Source organism: Abramis brama (genome assembly GCF_963993115.1).
Source record: "Abramis brama genome assembly, chromosome: 4".
NCBI lineage: Eukaryota > Metazoa > Chordata > Actinopteri > Cypriniformes > Leuciscidae > Abramis > Abramis brama.
Window position 1 is genome coordinate 38218905 of NC_139966.1, and position 15495 is coordinate 38234399.

General features: G+C 38.6%; 1 protein-coding gene and 1 long non-coding RNA gene across 2 annotated transcripts in view; one reads left to right on the forward strand and one right to left on the reverse strand.

Moving 5' to 3' along the window:
* Positions 1–15495, reverse strand: part of LOC311082184 (laminin subunit beta-1-like) — a gene marked incomplete at its 5' end in the record, with an annotated part of 162848 nt that overhangs the window by 79757 nt on the left and 67596 nt on the right. The gene's annotated exons all lie outside the window — the stretch shown is intronic.
* LOC311081228 lies at positions 233–778 on the forward strand. Its single transcript, XR_014605835.1, has 3 exons — positions 233–460; positions 560–633; positions 733–778. It is a non-coding gene; the product is annotated as an uncharacterized lncRNA (long non-coding RNA).

The window sequence follows — 15495 nt, forward strand, 5'->3', positions numbered from 1 at the left end:
GTGCATGTCCACACAGCAAAATCTCCAGTGTTGAAATCCTGGTGTTAAGGACTCTTAGAGTAAAGAGTTAATTTTCTGGTGTTGAATTTCAAGGGATTAACACTGCTAGTGTAAACCGCAAACTCTGGCTGGTGAAAATACGTAGAGTTACTAAATTTACACCGAGAGAGTGTTATTAGTTACATCCGGGACATTTACGCGCTGGGCGCGACGAAACGACCTGAAACTTTTCTCCACAGACGCCATTTTCTTTGACTCGCGATGCAAGGCATACGAGGAGGGAAAACGCAGATATTAAGTGTTTTATCGCATTTATATATGCATTTTATTACATTATATTGTTTTATTACAATATTTATGTGCTGTGAACGGCTAAACCGTTCTCAGAAAGGCATTTTCGTTGACGCGCGATGCGGAGCAGACCAGGATGAGGTTGCTTTTAAACAGAGAAACGACAAAAGTAAGTGTTTTATCTAATTTACAATATGTATTTTATAACATATTGATAGAGAAATTTAAATGCTCTGCGTGCTTAAACGAGCCGAAACCTTTCTCAAAGGAGACATCTTTGACTCAATACGGAGCTGACGACGAGGAGATTTGCTTGTAACGTTAACAGGAACAACACCGAAAGTAAGGGTTTTTTAACCTAATTTACAACATGTATTTCATGGCATTATATTATTTTATAACGATATTTATGTGATGTGCGTGCCTAAACCTTTCTCACAGACTAACGTTATGCCCTGCATCTTCTTTGACTCGTGACAGTGCAGACACGGAGTTTGCTTTTAACGGTGAAAACACAGAGTAAGTGTTTTAACTCATTTACAATACGTATTTTATAATGTTATTTTGTTTTATGACAATATTTGTGATGTGCAAATATCATAATGTATTTATCCTCAAACTATCTTTTACTTTCGTTTGCCAGCACACCTATCTTAACTGAAACCTAACGTTAACTGAAATTTTTTTTCTTAGAATGTGTAAGTAAGTTATAATTCTTTAAGATTAACGTTAAATGTTTATGAAAATGTATTTATCAGATTCAATTTTGGTTGATGTTTGGATTCTTTAATGTTTAAATGTATTGATTTTGCTATTTGTGTTTGCTAGGACCATTTCCATGCTGCACCAAATGGCTAACCAGGCTTGGTCTTTAAAGGCTGTAAGTTACAGACTAGAACCTGGTGAGGGTCAGATTTTACAGATAACATATGAGATAATGTGCATAAACATAAAAAATAATCATAGCTTTGTTGCTATTTGGTATAACTAGATTTTTTGTGTTTCATAACACTCATTTTGAATTTGTCCAGTCAAATTACTTTACAATAGTATTTTTTTCCCCCTTTTTTCATTTTACTTAAATAAAATTAGTTTTCAAACCAATTGTTTTCATGATTTGACAGGTAGATGTTTTCTTGCTTTTTAATTTTAGACTCAACTGATTGGGAAATCTCTGCCCATCACCTGCCTCCAACATCACAAAGCCACAAGAAGGGAACAAAGATTCTTCCGTCAGCTGACTATTTAGTGAGATTTCTTAAGGTGCGTGTCTAAATTTATTCCTAAAGGGTTAGTTCACCTACAAATGGAAATTATGTCATTACTTACCCTCATCTCGTTCCAAACATGTAAGACTTTCTTTCATCTTCACAACACAAATGAGGATATTTTTAATGAAATCTGAGAGCTTCCTGTCCCTCCATTGACAGTCCACGCAAATACCACGTTCAAGCCCCAGAAAGGTGTAAAGCTACTTCATTAAAGTACTCCATGCGACTCCAGTGGTTTAACATACATTTTATTAAACTACGCAAGTGCTGTGTTTGCAGCAACAAAACATTTACGACTTAATTTATAAAATATTAATTTCCAACATGCGTTGTTAAGTGAGCGTGCATCGAAGATTAATAATTTGTAAATAAAGTTGAGTTTTTTTGTTGTTGTTTTTTCGTGCAAACAAAGCACTCTTGTTGCTTCATTAAAAAATTGAGGTTAAATCACTTGACTCACATTGATTACTTATGATTTCCTTTATACCTCTCTGTGGCTTTGGAAGTGATAGTTGAATAGGCTGTCGATGAAGGGACAGAAATCTCTTAGATTTTATCAAAAATATCTTAAGTGTTTCGAAGATGAGCAAAACTCTTACTGGTTTGGAACAACATAAGGGTGAATAATTAATGACGGAATTTACATTTTTGGATGAATTAAGTCTTTAATTTACTTGGAAATCAGTAAATTCAAGTCTTAATCTAACCAAAATAGTTTATTGTTTTAGTCACGAAAGTCTAAGATGATTGAACTTTTTCCACCATAAACTTGCTGTATTTATAAAACACAAATAGTATTAATTGTAAATGGTCTGGTTTTGTGTTGTCTAGGGAACCAGCACTCCAGGATTTTGAGAAAGTTGGATCTGCATAGCCTTTCCTGCTCTGTGAAACAACTATGCACTGAACTGTACTGTTAGCAACTGGACACAACTGATCCACTCATATCCTGCAACTGTTTTTCATCTGTTGAATGTTGTTACTGTACTGTTGCAAAGTCGAAGGTATTGACTCAACTTCACTGACACAGGACTTACATTCACTGACATGTACAGGACTTGAAGTATTAGACAGACCATTTGATGAGCAGCTTTCACATAATTCTGATGACAGAAATGGCTATATTTTGCCTTCATTTATTTTAAAAGTTAACCTATGATGTATGATGTAAAGGGACTTGTTCGTTAATAAAAACTAGTTTGTTAAAACAACTGTTTGCATTTTGCCTTTATTTTTAACTTTACAATGAACAGAATTCTACTATGATCCCAGACTAAGGTTACATTTTAACTTTCTGGATTGTTTTGATGTGCATTCAATGTTATCAATAGGTTAAATGCTTTGCTTTTATTTCTGAAAAGATTCCTTTTGTCAAAAAGCAAATCTCATAAATACAAACTCATTTTGAGTCAAATTTAACACTCCTGAAATGTATAAATTGATTCCCAATAGTATTACAAATCAATACAGATCAATTCTACAAGAGTTGCATTTTATGTTAAACTTTACATCCTATGTAGTGTTAATATGGCAACAACTCGGTAGTGTTGAAAGAAAAACACACATTTGGTGTTAAATTTTGACACTACGCACTGGTGTTGGGTAAATTCAACACTAACCAGTGTTGACTAGTGTTAAAAGTTAACTATTTAGAGAGTTGCTGCAACTCTATCATATTTAACACTTTGAAAAGTGTAGTTTTAACTCGATCTAGTGTGGACCAATATAGACACTTTTAAAGTGTTGAATTTAACTCTATAGGTGTTGAATTAGCACTGCTGATTTTGCTGTGCACTGAGAGACATAATCAAAAAATAATAATCCAGAAATCACAATGTATGATTTTTTAACTATTTATTTGTATGATACAGCTGCAAATAAGTATTTGAACACCTGAGAAAATCAATGTTAATATTTGGTACAGTAGCCTTTGTTTGCAATTACAGAGGTCAAACGTTTCCTGTAGTTTTTCACCAGGTTTGCACACACTGCAGGAGGGATTTTGGCCCACTCCTCCACACAGATCAGATCTCTAGATCAGTCAGGTTTCTGGGCTGTCGCTGAGAAACACGGAGTTTGAGCTCCCTCCAAAGATTCTCTATTGGGTTTAGGTCTGGAGACTGGCTAGGCCACGCCAGAACCTTGATATGCTTCTTACAGAGCCACTCCTTGGCTATCCTGGCTGTGTGCTTCGGGTCATTGTCATGTTGGAAGACCCAGCCTCAACCCATCTTCAATGCTCTAACTGAGGGAAGGAGGTTGTTCCCCAAAATCTCGCAATACATGGCCCCGGTCATCCTCTCCTTAATACAGTGCAGTTGCCCTGTCCCATGTGCAGAAAAACACCCCCAAAGCATGATGCTACCACCCCCATGCTTCACAGTAGGGATGGTGTTCTTGGGATGGTACTCATCATTCTTCTTCCTCCAAACACGTTTAGTGGAATTATGACCAAAAAGTTCTATTTTGGTCTCATCTGACCACATGACTTTCTCCCATGACTCCTCTGGATCATCCAAATGGTCATTGGCAAACTTAAGACGGGCCTTGACATGTGCTGGTTTAAGCAGGGGAACCTTCCGTGCCATGCATGATTTCAAACCATGACGTCTTAGTGTATTACCAACAGTAACCTTGGAAACGGTGGTCCCAGCTCTTTTCAGGTCATTGACCAGCTCCTCCCGTGTAGTTCTGGGCTGATTTCTCACCTTTCTTAGGATCATTGAGACCCCACGAGGTGAGATCTTGCATGGAGCCCCAGTCCGAGGGAGATTGACAGTCATGTTTAGCTTCTTCCATTTTCTAATGATTGCTCCAACTAGACATGTGCCGGTATTCGGTAATGCGATAAATCGTGGAAATGAATATGCACGATATTGTTATCGCGGGCACTTCAAAATACCGTGAAAAATAATAGATCAGAATTTATATTTATAGAACGCGCATTAGCTTATTTTCCATCAACCGCTTAAACACTGCATATACTGCGCGAAACACGTGCGCACTCTGATGTAAACAATCCCCACATGTAGAAGCCCTGTGTGCGTGCAGCGCAGTGCGCACTAATGTAAACAATCCTCACATGGAGAAGAAGCATGGCGGAAGGAGGAACGCTGCCGACGATTTATCCATAGACAGTAAAATAAAGGATTTATCCCCCTTCTAAAAGCAGGGCTGCCAACTTCAGCATGAGACTCGCGCAATTTAACGTACACTTTTCACACGCTCTCGCGCCACACATCCATTTTCTCACGCAGAGAAAAATCACGGAGCAAAGAGAACACGGAGACCGACAGACTAGACAGAGCAGGTTACTTTTGATATGAAAAAAATTCTCAGCTCTCAGGTTCTGTCCATTTTATTACGAAATTCAGACAATAAATACCGTTTTGGCGCTTGTAAATGTGACGTGACCGATCGCTGTAGTGCCTCAGTTCAAGTAAACCGATCATCTGTTACTTTTTATTTAAAGATACAGTACAACTTACCGAAAGGTATATATGCCTCATACATAATATCGATCAATCAGTGTTTTTCAACCACGAAAAGAGGTCAATAAAACTGCAGGTGAACAATTATGTCACAGAACGTTACATTTACCTCAGGAAAGCCATTTAATGACCAACACTTTAGTTGACTAGAAAAAATAGCTATAGAGAGGAGTATTTTGCTAAATATATGCACATTACATTTGTATTATATTTGTGTCATAATTGTTATTTTAATGAAAACCAAATTATATTATTTAATTTAATTTGTTAATTTTTAACCTTTAATAATACCAGCTGACAGGGCTCTCTGTATGTTTACAACATTATGTGAGATATATTTTTTCTTGAGAAAAATTAACATGTAGGCTATCTACTGTAGCCTACCTAATATTTATCCAAAGAGTCAATATTGAATCAAGATTGAAATTAAATCCCAAGAATTGAATTGAAATCGTGAAAATTGTGTAAAATTCTGTTTAGTTACCAAATGTTTTGACAATCACAATTACACCTATTGTGATGCAAGTTTTTTTTTTTTTTCTACATCCCCTCCCAATCCATTCATTTCTCTTGAGCAATTAAAATATCGTGATAATACCGTATACCGTGATAAAAGCTCAATCAATTAATCGCAGCATGAAAATTTTATACCGGCACATCCCTAGCTCCAACAGTGGACCTTTTTTCACCAAGCTGCTTGGCAATTTCCCCGTAGCCCTTTCCAGCCTTGTGGAGGTGTACAATTTTGTCTCTAGTGTCTTTGGACAGCTCTTTGGTCTTTGCCATGTTAGTAGTTGGATTCTTACTGATTGTATGGGGTGGACAGGTGTCTTTATGCAGCTAACGACCTCAAACAGGTGCATCTAATTTAGGATAATAAATGGAGTGGAGGTGGACATTTTAAAGGCAGACTAACAGGTCTTTGAGGGTCAGAATTCTAGCTGATAGACAGGTGTTCAAATACTTATTTTCAGCTGTATCATACAAATAAATAGTTAAAAAATCATATATTGTGATTTCTGGATTTTTTTTTTTAGATTATGTCTCTCACAGTGGACATGCACCTACGATGACAATTTCAGACCCCTCCATGATTTCCAAGTGGGAGAACTTGCAAAATAGCAGGGTGTTCAAATACTTATTTTCCTCACTGTAAATCCTCGGGCAGCTAAACCCCACGTCTTACAATGTCAACTCACACATTTATTTATTTATTTAGTTGACTACATGACAGCCCATAAGCTCATGAGAAAAGCTCAAGTATCGAAATTAAGCTTTTTCCCATTGTTGTTTAATTCATGGGACCGGACACCAGTTATTTTGCCGTATGTGTCAGCATGGGAGAGAAAGACTGTTAACTGAAGAGATGTTCACATATCCAGCTTTCTCCAGCCTTCTCTGTTCCTCTGGACAAGTAGGTTGAGTTTTATATGGTCAGAGAGGAACATATGGTTTCTAATTAACATGAAATGTATACCCAATCCTTAAGTCAACATATGCTTCGGTGGAAACATCATACACTGCATACACATCCATATCTCTGACTCTTCCAGCACACACACTCCCTGTCTCCCAATTTCAACTTTGTATATATATATATATATATATATATATATATGTGTGTGTGTGTGTGTGTGTATACAAATTTGAATTTCATACATTAATTTCTTATTCAAACAAAATCCTCTCATCCAGCCATCCCTTTCCTTCCTCTTTCATCCTCATCAGCAAAAATGTGTTTTAGGTGGACAGACCAATACAGGAAAAAGAACATATAAAAAAAAATGATGTTGGAAAATAACAATGTCTTTTCTGTTAATCAAATGCTTTTTAATCTGCGCAGATTTGGCTTACACGAACTTCCCCAGCAAAGTGAGTAAACATAATAAGTAATCTGCCAAATTCGCTAGTGATTTGACAGCGTTACCCGCCACAGTTGATTTTAGTTAATTTGGTGGGTTGGCGGGTGTTAATTTCAAATCCTGCTATCCCGTTTAAGTGTATTAGTGTGCTTCATGCCTGTCAAAATCTATGTCAGTCCCACATCGAGTAGCTCTACTACAGACTATTCATGCCAGTCACCCTTTTGAAAAGATGAAAGCTAATATTACAGAATTTCCTATGACACCCTCAGGCCATAACTATGTCCTTGTTCTCCAAGACTATTTCACCATGAAAGATCAGATAGCTGTAACGGAACAGTATGTCACAGAGCATGGTGTTCCTGAATGCCTTCATAGGAATCAGGGCCGTCGGTTTTAGGCAGATCTAATCAAGGAGTTGTGTTGGGTGTTGTGTGTCACCGAAATTATAGTCTCAGCCTCAGATGTCATGCCCACAGACCGTTGGCTGATGCATATGGAATACTTTTCTGGAAACACTTCAGGAGTTTCAAAGTCTGATTGGTTGAATTCTACAGGATGTCCGGGAGACGCATGTGTCCTCTTGACGCCAAAACCTCTTGTGGAAGAAGAAAAGCTGTTGTGTTTACAACTGTGACAATGAGCGCTTACCAGGATCAACTTAACATTGGAATTTCACAAGTATGTGAAGTTTGTGGCTCCATTGATGCAGTAAACTTGCGCAAAGTCCTTGAATGAATAATTTATTAGATGCACGCTGGTCTGTTATTGTAGAGACATCGACATTATATTGTCACGCCCTTAAACATGATGCGGAAAAAAAACAGTGATTGATTGTGTTACATGTCAGTCAAACGTCATCTTGGGCGGTCCTTGGCCAGTAAAAGCTGCGATAGAGTCCAGACCCTCTGCCGTCAGTCTGAAGTTCTGGCTACATGAGACTACCAAAATTAGGACTTCTCATCCTGAGGGAGATCCTTTCGCACCCTGAAGGACCAGTTAAATTCACTTTTACCTAGTGTTTGAACATAAATGTGTCGGGAGTGTGTGTACACAAATTATGTTTTATTTACAAAGTTCGGGAGAACACGTTCAAATAATCTATCCAATCATCAAGTAATTCCAAACAGCAGTCAGCAATCAGTAATCAACATGTCTACCCAATCAGCATATGTGGAGGCCTATATATACACAGTCGACACACTTATGTTCCTTGACAGTTTTTAGCATCTCTCCACCACCCCATCTCCACACTCACCTGGTTACTTCCTAACCAGAAATACGGGGGGAGTAGGCTACTCTGGGTTTGGGCCAAATTCCAAGCTCGGAGCCCTCCCCTCGGACAGCATGCAAAATAAGCATACTACTTTACTCTGATCTGATTATTTGTGTGAAATAAGTGTGAACTCGTGAACCACCCTATGGTAAAAATCTACCCACTACTTTTTTATATTCCCCATAAATTATAAACAGTGTATTAAAATAAGTTTGTCGCATTTTCTGAAATCACAATCTAATGGATTGTATATCAAGTAGCTGAGACATTCTCACAACAGGAATCTGCTCTGTTAGCTTAGATTTTCCCCTGAGTGAGCTGTACTATGAAATTAGACTACATAGCCTATAATAAACGATTAGCTTATCAATGCATATCTAAATTCGCGCCTATGGTATCTTTGTAGAACTTCAAAAAAAATGCTGCAGCCAATGAGCAGCCAGCGGGGGCTGGCTGCAGGACGACTCAACCTCCACGGACAGATTTAATGCTTTATCAGACAATAACTACTCAAGATTTTGCTTTAGTATAGTTTTCGGGACAATTAGGGCCGGATTCGCGATTCGGGACAACAGCTTAGATTTCGGGACGTCTGGTCACCCTACCTGTTAAAAAGAGATGGTATTTATCCCTCCTGGGACGGTGCCGCTCTTCTCTCTAGTAATATGGCAAATAGTCTTAGAGTTTAACCTTGACTAACTGGGGCACATGTCAGAAAGCAGAATGATTGGCTAAACCGACTGTCTGCTAGCTGTCTCACGTCACAGAAGTCAGATAAATCCAAAAACATAGAGGGCCCTAACTTGCACCCAGCGCAATTGACTTTGTACACAGACGCATGTATCATTCCTATTTTGCACCCGCGCACAGCGGACTTTTCCCTCCACAGACGCACGACGGTAAGCTAGGAAATGCATTTGCACTCCCAGGGGCGGTTCTCATCTACACACAGACGCAGCAGTTCTCATTTTTAGAAAACCATACATTATTACAAGGAAAAATATTAACACACGAGGGAAATCATTGTTGTGTCCATGAAGATGTGAAAAAATAGGCATAAATCTAGCTTACACATTTACCCAAATTTTTATACGCCTGTTTAACCGAAGCTAATTTGTGTGGGTTTCTCCCATCCCCATACAATGTCACTTCTCTGTGTTTTACGACCCTGATGAGAACATCGGTCTCCTCGGATGTGAACCGCTCCTGGCGTGCACCTGGCAAATCCGCCGTTATAATAGCAATCCGCCATGGAACAAGCGCGCCTGCTCTTAAAGGGAATGTGAGATGTCGCTCTGACTGGTTTATTTCACGTTACGCCCAAACCACACCTATGAATAATGAAGCTACTTCAGACCAACCCATTTTAGATTTGCATCGGGCGCAAGAGTCATTTATCCCGCCGGTATAATAGCAACATCGCCCAAGACCCTCCCACAAAGTTACTTGCGTTTCACGCTTGATACTTGCGTTTCAGATCGTTAAAATAGGGCCCAGAGACTCTTTCACCTAGATATCATCACATAGAGACAGTTTCTGTTCCCCTAATTAGTTAAAGTGTAAATTGCAGGTTAACCACCACAACTAATTAATGTGTAAATTAAAGTGCTCAATATGTATATATTTAAACATTTCTGTCTTAAAATGCGTTAAAATAACATGTATTGGGGTTTCTTCAAAGGTAGCATGTTTTTTACAGTAACTGGGTGATGAAGTCATAAGAGGGAGTAGCCGGCATCTGCTGACAGAACGCGATATTGCCTGTGGTAAAACGCAACTAATTAGCGATGGTCATTGTCAGAAAGAAAAAGAGAGATCGATGCCCCTATCGCTGTGTTTGACAGGTGTTTGTGTGGGCTATGCCACCCAATGGAATCAGCAGTGGAGAGTATGTGCTGCCGTGAGGTGAACGTGTTTTGGAGTTTAGTGGAGCAGCTCGACCCGCGACCGGCAGATCTGACGTGGTGCCTCACGCAGCATCCTGGTTTTGACGCATGCTGCCTGAACACTGTTTGTTTTGCGAATAGCTTACTCTCATTTCAGGCAGGATCACGGTCCTCTTGAAGCCAGCACACACGAGTACGTTTACAATTGAGTTATTTCATTCATCACTTCTGAATCTAAAAAAACATACAAACAACATATAAACAACTTTTCTACTGTATCCCTATCCATATCCCTAGGCAATACAGGCATACAGACAGGTTGTCCATTAGGAATTGCACGTAGGTACTGCATCGAATTGCATCGGAAATAAGTCATACCCGGCGTTTAAAACCCATACTGAACCAACGCATGTCTCCAGGGTCATAGTCTAAAGCAGTGAAGTGTTCGCCGCATATGACTGCTGACTTTGTCACAGAGGCAGAAGTAAAATCTGCCCGCTTCGTAGCCACAAACCTCACCCAGGCACAAATCAGCTGTTTTTTCTTGGGGAACTTGTGGAGCCTCTGCCCTGTTTTTGATGTATTCGTACATCCCGCACAAACACAATAGTTAACCATTTTTGCTAGCTAGGTCTCCAATATAACTGCTAGCCTACTTGCCGTTAGACTAACGGTAACTCTAGGCTTGGAGTCCCTCTCATGACGTCACGCCCAGCCTAGTGGAAGGGAGGGGGAGTGCTTAAAACCACTGTAAAAAGTACTAACTTGTCATATTATTTTCAGCATTTTGGTATAAAAAACATACAAAACAATGGTGGGCAGTTCTTATCTTTATGTTTAATAAGCACATTGCATTATCTTCGTGAAAAATGTAACCTGCAATTTACACTTTAATACAAAAAACTCCCAAACCCATTTAGAGGATACAATTGAATTTATGTTCAACAAATAAAGAACAGATATAATACAGATGAACAAATGATAAAGCATGTGCATAGATAAAGCATAGATCATCACCTAGATGTGCTGTGTTTGACAGAAACCTGGCTAAAATGATTATATTACTTTAAAATGAGTCCACCCCACAAGAATATTGTTATAAACATGAGCCTCGTCTGAAAGGCAAAGGGCAAAGGCAAATTACAGTTGCTGTAATTTATAGTAATATCTTCAGTATTACTGAGAAGTCTAGTTTCAAATATAGTTATTTTGAAGTGTTGGTGCTTAATGTAACACTATCTAGTATAAATGATAAATCCCATTTGACATTTGTGCTGGTTATTGTATACAGGGCACCACACAGACTTTATAAAAGAATTTGCTGATTTTCTATCAGAGTTAGTACTGGCTGCAGATAAAGTCCTAATTGTTGGTGATTTTAATATCCATGTTGACAATGAAAACGACGCTTTTATAGACACTGGCATTAAGAGACACTCTATTGGAGTTTCCATTGGAGAATTACAACACTTGTCAGGACCCACTCATTGTAATCATACTCTAGATCAGGGTTCACCAATCTCGGTCCTGGAGGGCCGCTGTCCTGCAGAGTTTAGCTCCAACCCCAATTAAACACACCTGAACCAGCTAATCAAGGTCTCACTAGGCATACTAGACACTTTCAAACAGGTGTGTTGGAGCTGGTTGGAGCTAAACTCTGCAGGACAGCGGCCCTCCAGGACCGAGATTGGTGAACCCTGCTCTAGATCAGGGGTGCCCAATCCTGCTCCTGCCGATCGACTGTCCTACACAGTTCATCTCCAACCCTAATCAAACACACCTGCCTTTAATTTTCAAGTGATCCTGAAGACGTTAATTGGTTGCTTCAGGTGTGTTTGATTAGGGTTGGAGATGAACTGTGCAGGACAGTCGATCGGCAGGAGCAGGATTGGGCACCCCTGCTCTAGATCTTATATTGTCACATGGAATCAATGTTGATGCCGTTGAAATTCTGCCGCAGAGCGATGACATCTCAGATCATTATCTAGTCTCGTATATACTTCATTTAGCCAAGGCTACAAAGCCAACTCCCTGTTACAAATGCTAGAACTATCACTTCTTCCACTAAATATTTCTTTATAAATAATCTTCCTGATCAGTTTCATCTCCTCAGTATCCCAGATAGCTTAGAAGAACTCGATGTTGCAACAGAAACTATTTTTCCCAGCACTTTAGACACAGTTGCTCCTTTGCGCTTAAATATGAAAGAAAATAGTCCACTCTATAGTCCATAGCACTCTCGGCACTTAAGAGAGCATCCAGAAAAATGAAACATAGCTGGAAGAAAACAAAACTAGAGGTTTTTCGCATTATTGTGTACAGAAAGGCCTTAAAATCTGCTAGATCTGCTTATTTTTTTGACTCTCTTAGAAGAAAACAAACACAACCCTAGGTATTTATTTGATAAAGTGGCTAAATTAAGAAGAAATAAAGCTTCAACTTCTGATGTTTCCAAGCCGCACAGTAGTAATGACTTTATGAACTTTACTTGCAAGATCTATAATATTAGGAAGAAAATTATAGCTATGCAAGCATACAGTATCGCATGAGACAGTGCATTGTAGTGTCCCTGAGGAAAAAAAAACATTTATTTGTTGCTATAGGAGAGGAAGAATTGTCTTAACTCTTTTAATCATCTAAATCAACAACATGTATGAGACTATACCGTAGACCTTATACCGACTAATCGACTGAAAGAGATGCTTCCAGAGGTCATACTGTACATACTCTTCTTAAAATCATTAATTCATCTTTGTCATTAAGATATGTAAAGAAAACTTTTAAGCTGGCTATTATTTAACCTCTTATTAAAAAAACACAACTTGAGAGAATTAGTCAATTACAGGCCGATCTCATATATACCCTTTCTGTCAAAAATACTAGAAAGGGCAGTATCCTTACAACTATGTTCCTTTTAAAAAAAAATGGTATCTGCGAGGATTTCCAGTCAGGATTTAGACAGTGCCATAGTACTGAGACTGCTCTCATTAGAGTTACAAATGATTTGCTCTTATCATCTGACCGTGGTTGTTGACATCAGTGGAATTGCATTGACATTGTTGAAATCATACTTATCTGACCATTATCAGTTTGTCGCAGTAAATGAAGAGCTGTCATATCGATCACAAGTTCAATATTGATTCAGTATATACAGTGCCCTCCATAATTATTGGCACCCGTTTAAGATGTGGTCGAGGACTTCTAAAAATTCTCCTTTTTTTTAAACAACATAGAACCCAAATGCAAAAAAGAGAAAAATCCAACCTTTCATTTAAGTACATTACTTTGGTGGTAAAACAAAACAAAACACACATTTAGAAAAAAAAAACTTGAAATCATGTGTCCCAATTATTGGCACCTCTGATGTTAATACTTTGTACAACCCCCTTTTGCCAACAAGACAGCACTTAATCTCCTCCTATAACATTTCACAAGATTGGAGAACACAGAGATAGATGATCTTTGACCATTCTTCTTTGCACAATCTTTCTAGATCATCCAGTGTCCTGGGTCCTCTCTTATGCACTCTCCTCTTTAGCTCGCCCCACAGGTTTTCGATTGGGTTGAGGTCTGGGGACTGAGATGGCCATGGGAGGACCTTGAGTTTGTGACTGCTGAACCATTTTTGTGTAGATTTTGCCACATGTTTTGGATCATTATCCTGCTGAAAGACCCAATGACGACCCATCTTCAGCTTTCTGGCAGAGGCCATCAGGTTTTTATTTAAAATGTCCTGGTAGTTCAAAGCGTTCATAATGCCATGCACCCTAACAAGGTTCCCAGGGCCTTTGGAAGAGAAACAGGCCCACAGCATCACAGATCCTCCACCATACTTCACGGTGGGCATGAGGTGCTTTTCGGCATACTCATCTTTTGTTTTACGCCAGACCCACTTAGAGTGTTTGCTGCCAAAAAGCTCAATCTTAGTCTCATCTGACCAAAGCACACAATCCCAGTTGAAGTCCCAGTGCCGCTTAGCAAACTCCAGACGTTTACGTTTGTGAGTGTTAGTGAGAAAAGGCTTTTTCCTTGCATGCCTCCCAAACAGCTTGTTGGCATGTAGAGAGCGTCTGATGGTTGTTTTGGAGACTTTGTGACCCCAAGATGCCACTCTTTGATGCAATTCTGTGACAGTGAGCTTAGGACTTTTTTTTTACTTCTCTTACCATCCTCCTCACTATGCGTTGTGGCAAGATAAACTTGGGACCTCTTCCAGCCTTGTTTGTCACTGTTCCAGTTGTTTTAAACTTCTTAATGATTCCTCTGACTGTAGATACGGGCAAGTTAAGGCGAGTGGCTATTTTCTTGTAGCCATTGCCTGACTTATGAAGGTCGACACACATCTGCCTTACTTGAATGGTGTGTTCTCTTGTCTTTGCCATGTTGACAAATGGGTAAGAGAATTAGGCCTCTGTGTCACGTCATATTTATACCCCAGGGAAACAGGAAGTCATGAATTACAAATTAAAAGTTCCTAGATACCCTGACCAACTTTAGCAGCTACAGAAAAATATATTTAAAAAAAAATCAATTACATTTTTCAGCGGAATTGTTAGGGGTGCCAATAATTGTGGGACACATGATTTCCAGGGTTTTTTTTTTTCTAAATGTGTGATTTTTTTTTTACCACCAAAGTAATGTACTTAAATGAAAGGTTGGATTTTTCTCTTTTTTTGCATTTGGGTTCTATGTTGTTTAAAAAAAAAGGAGAATTTTTAGAAGTCCACGACCACATCTTAAACAGGGGTGCCAATAATTGTGGAGGGCACTGTAAGTTCAGTATATCCATGCCCTCAATGATAAATGTGGAACAGTTAGTTCATGTGTTCATGACCTTAAGGCTAGATTATTGTAATGCTCTAGCACTGGTCCAAAACGCTGTAGCTAGAGTTCTTACTAGAACCAGGAAGTATGACCATATTAGCCTGGTTCTGTCAACAGAGCATTAGCTCCCTATTAAACATCGTATAAATTTAAAAATCTTGTTGATTAGATTACTTACAAACGGATTTCTTTAACCTGGCATAGAACATTATACATTTATTTTATTCAAATCAGTTAAATGATTGTTAGGCTGCATAAACTAGCCATAACTGGGAACACTTCCTATAACACCCGATGTACTTGTTACATCATAAGAAGAATGGCATCTACATGTATATCTACGTCTCTCTGTTTATCTCTCTGATAAATATTCTGAATGTTCTGATCCAATCTGACTTCTGACCTGTAATACTGCCTGAATCATAATCATATGATTATTTTTCATATTACGTTATTTTCCTGTTATCACTGTAAAGATGCTTTGAAACAATCTGTATTGTAAAAAGCGCTATATAAAAATAAAGGTGACTTGACTTTGCTTTTTATTTTATTTTTATTGTTCTTAAACTAAATATATCTAATTTACTGTAGCCT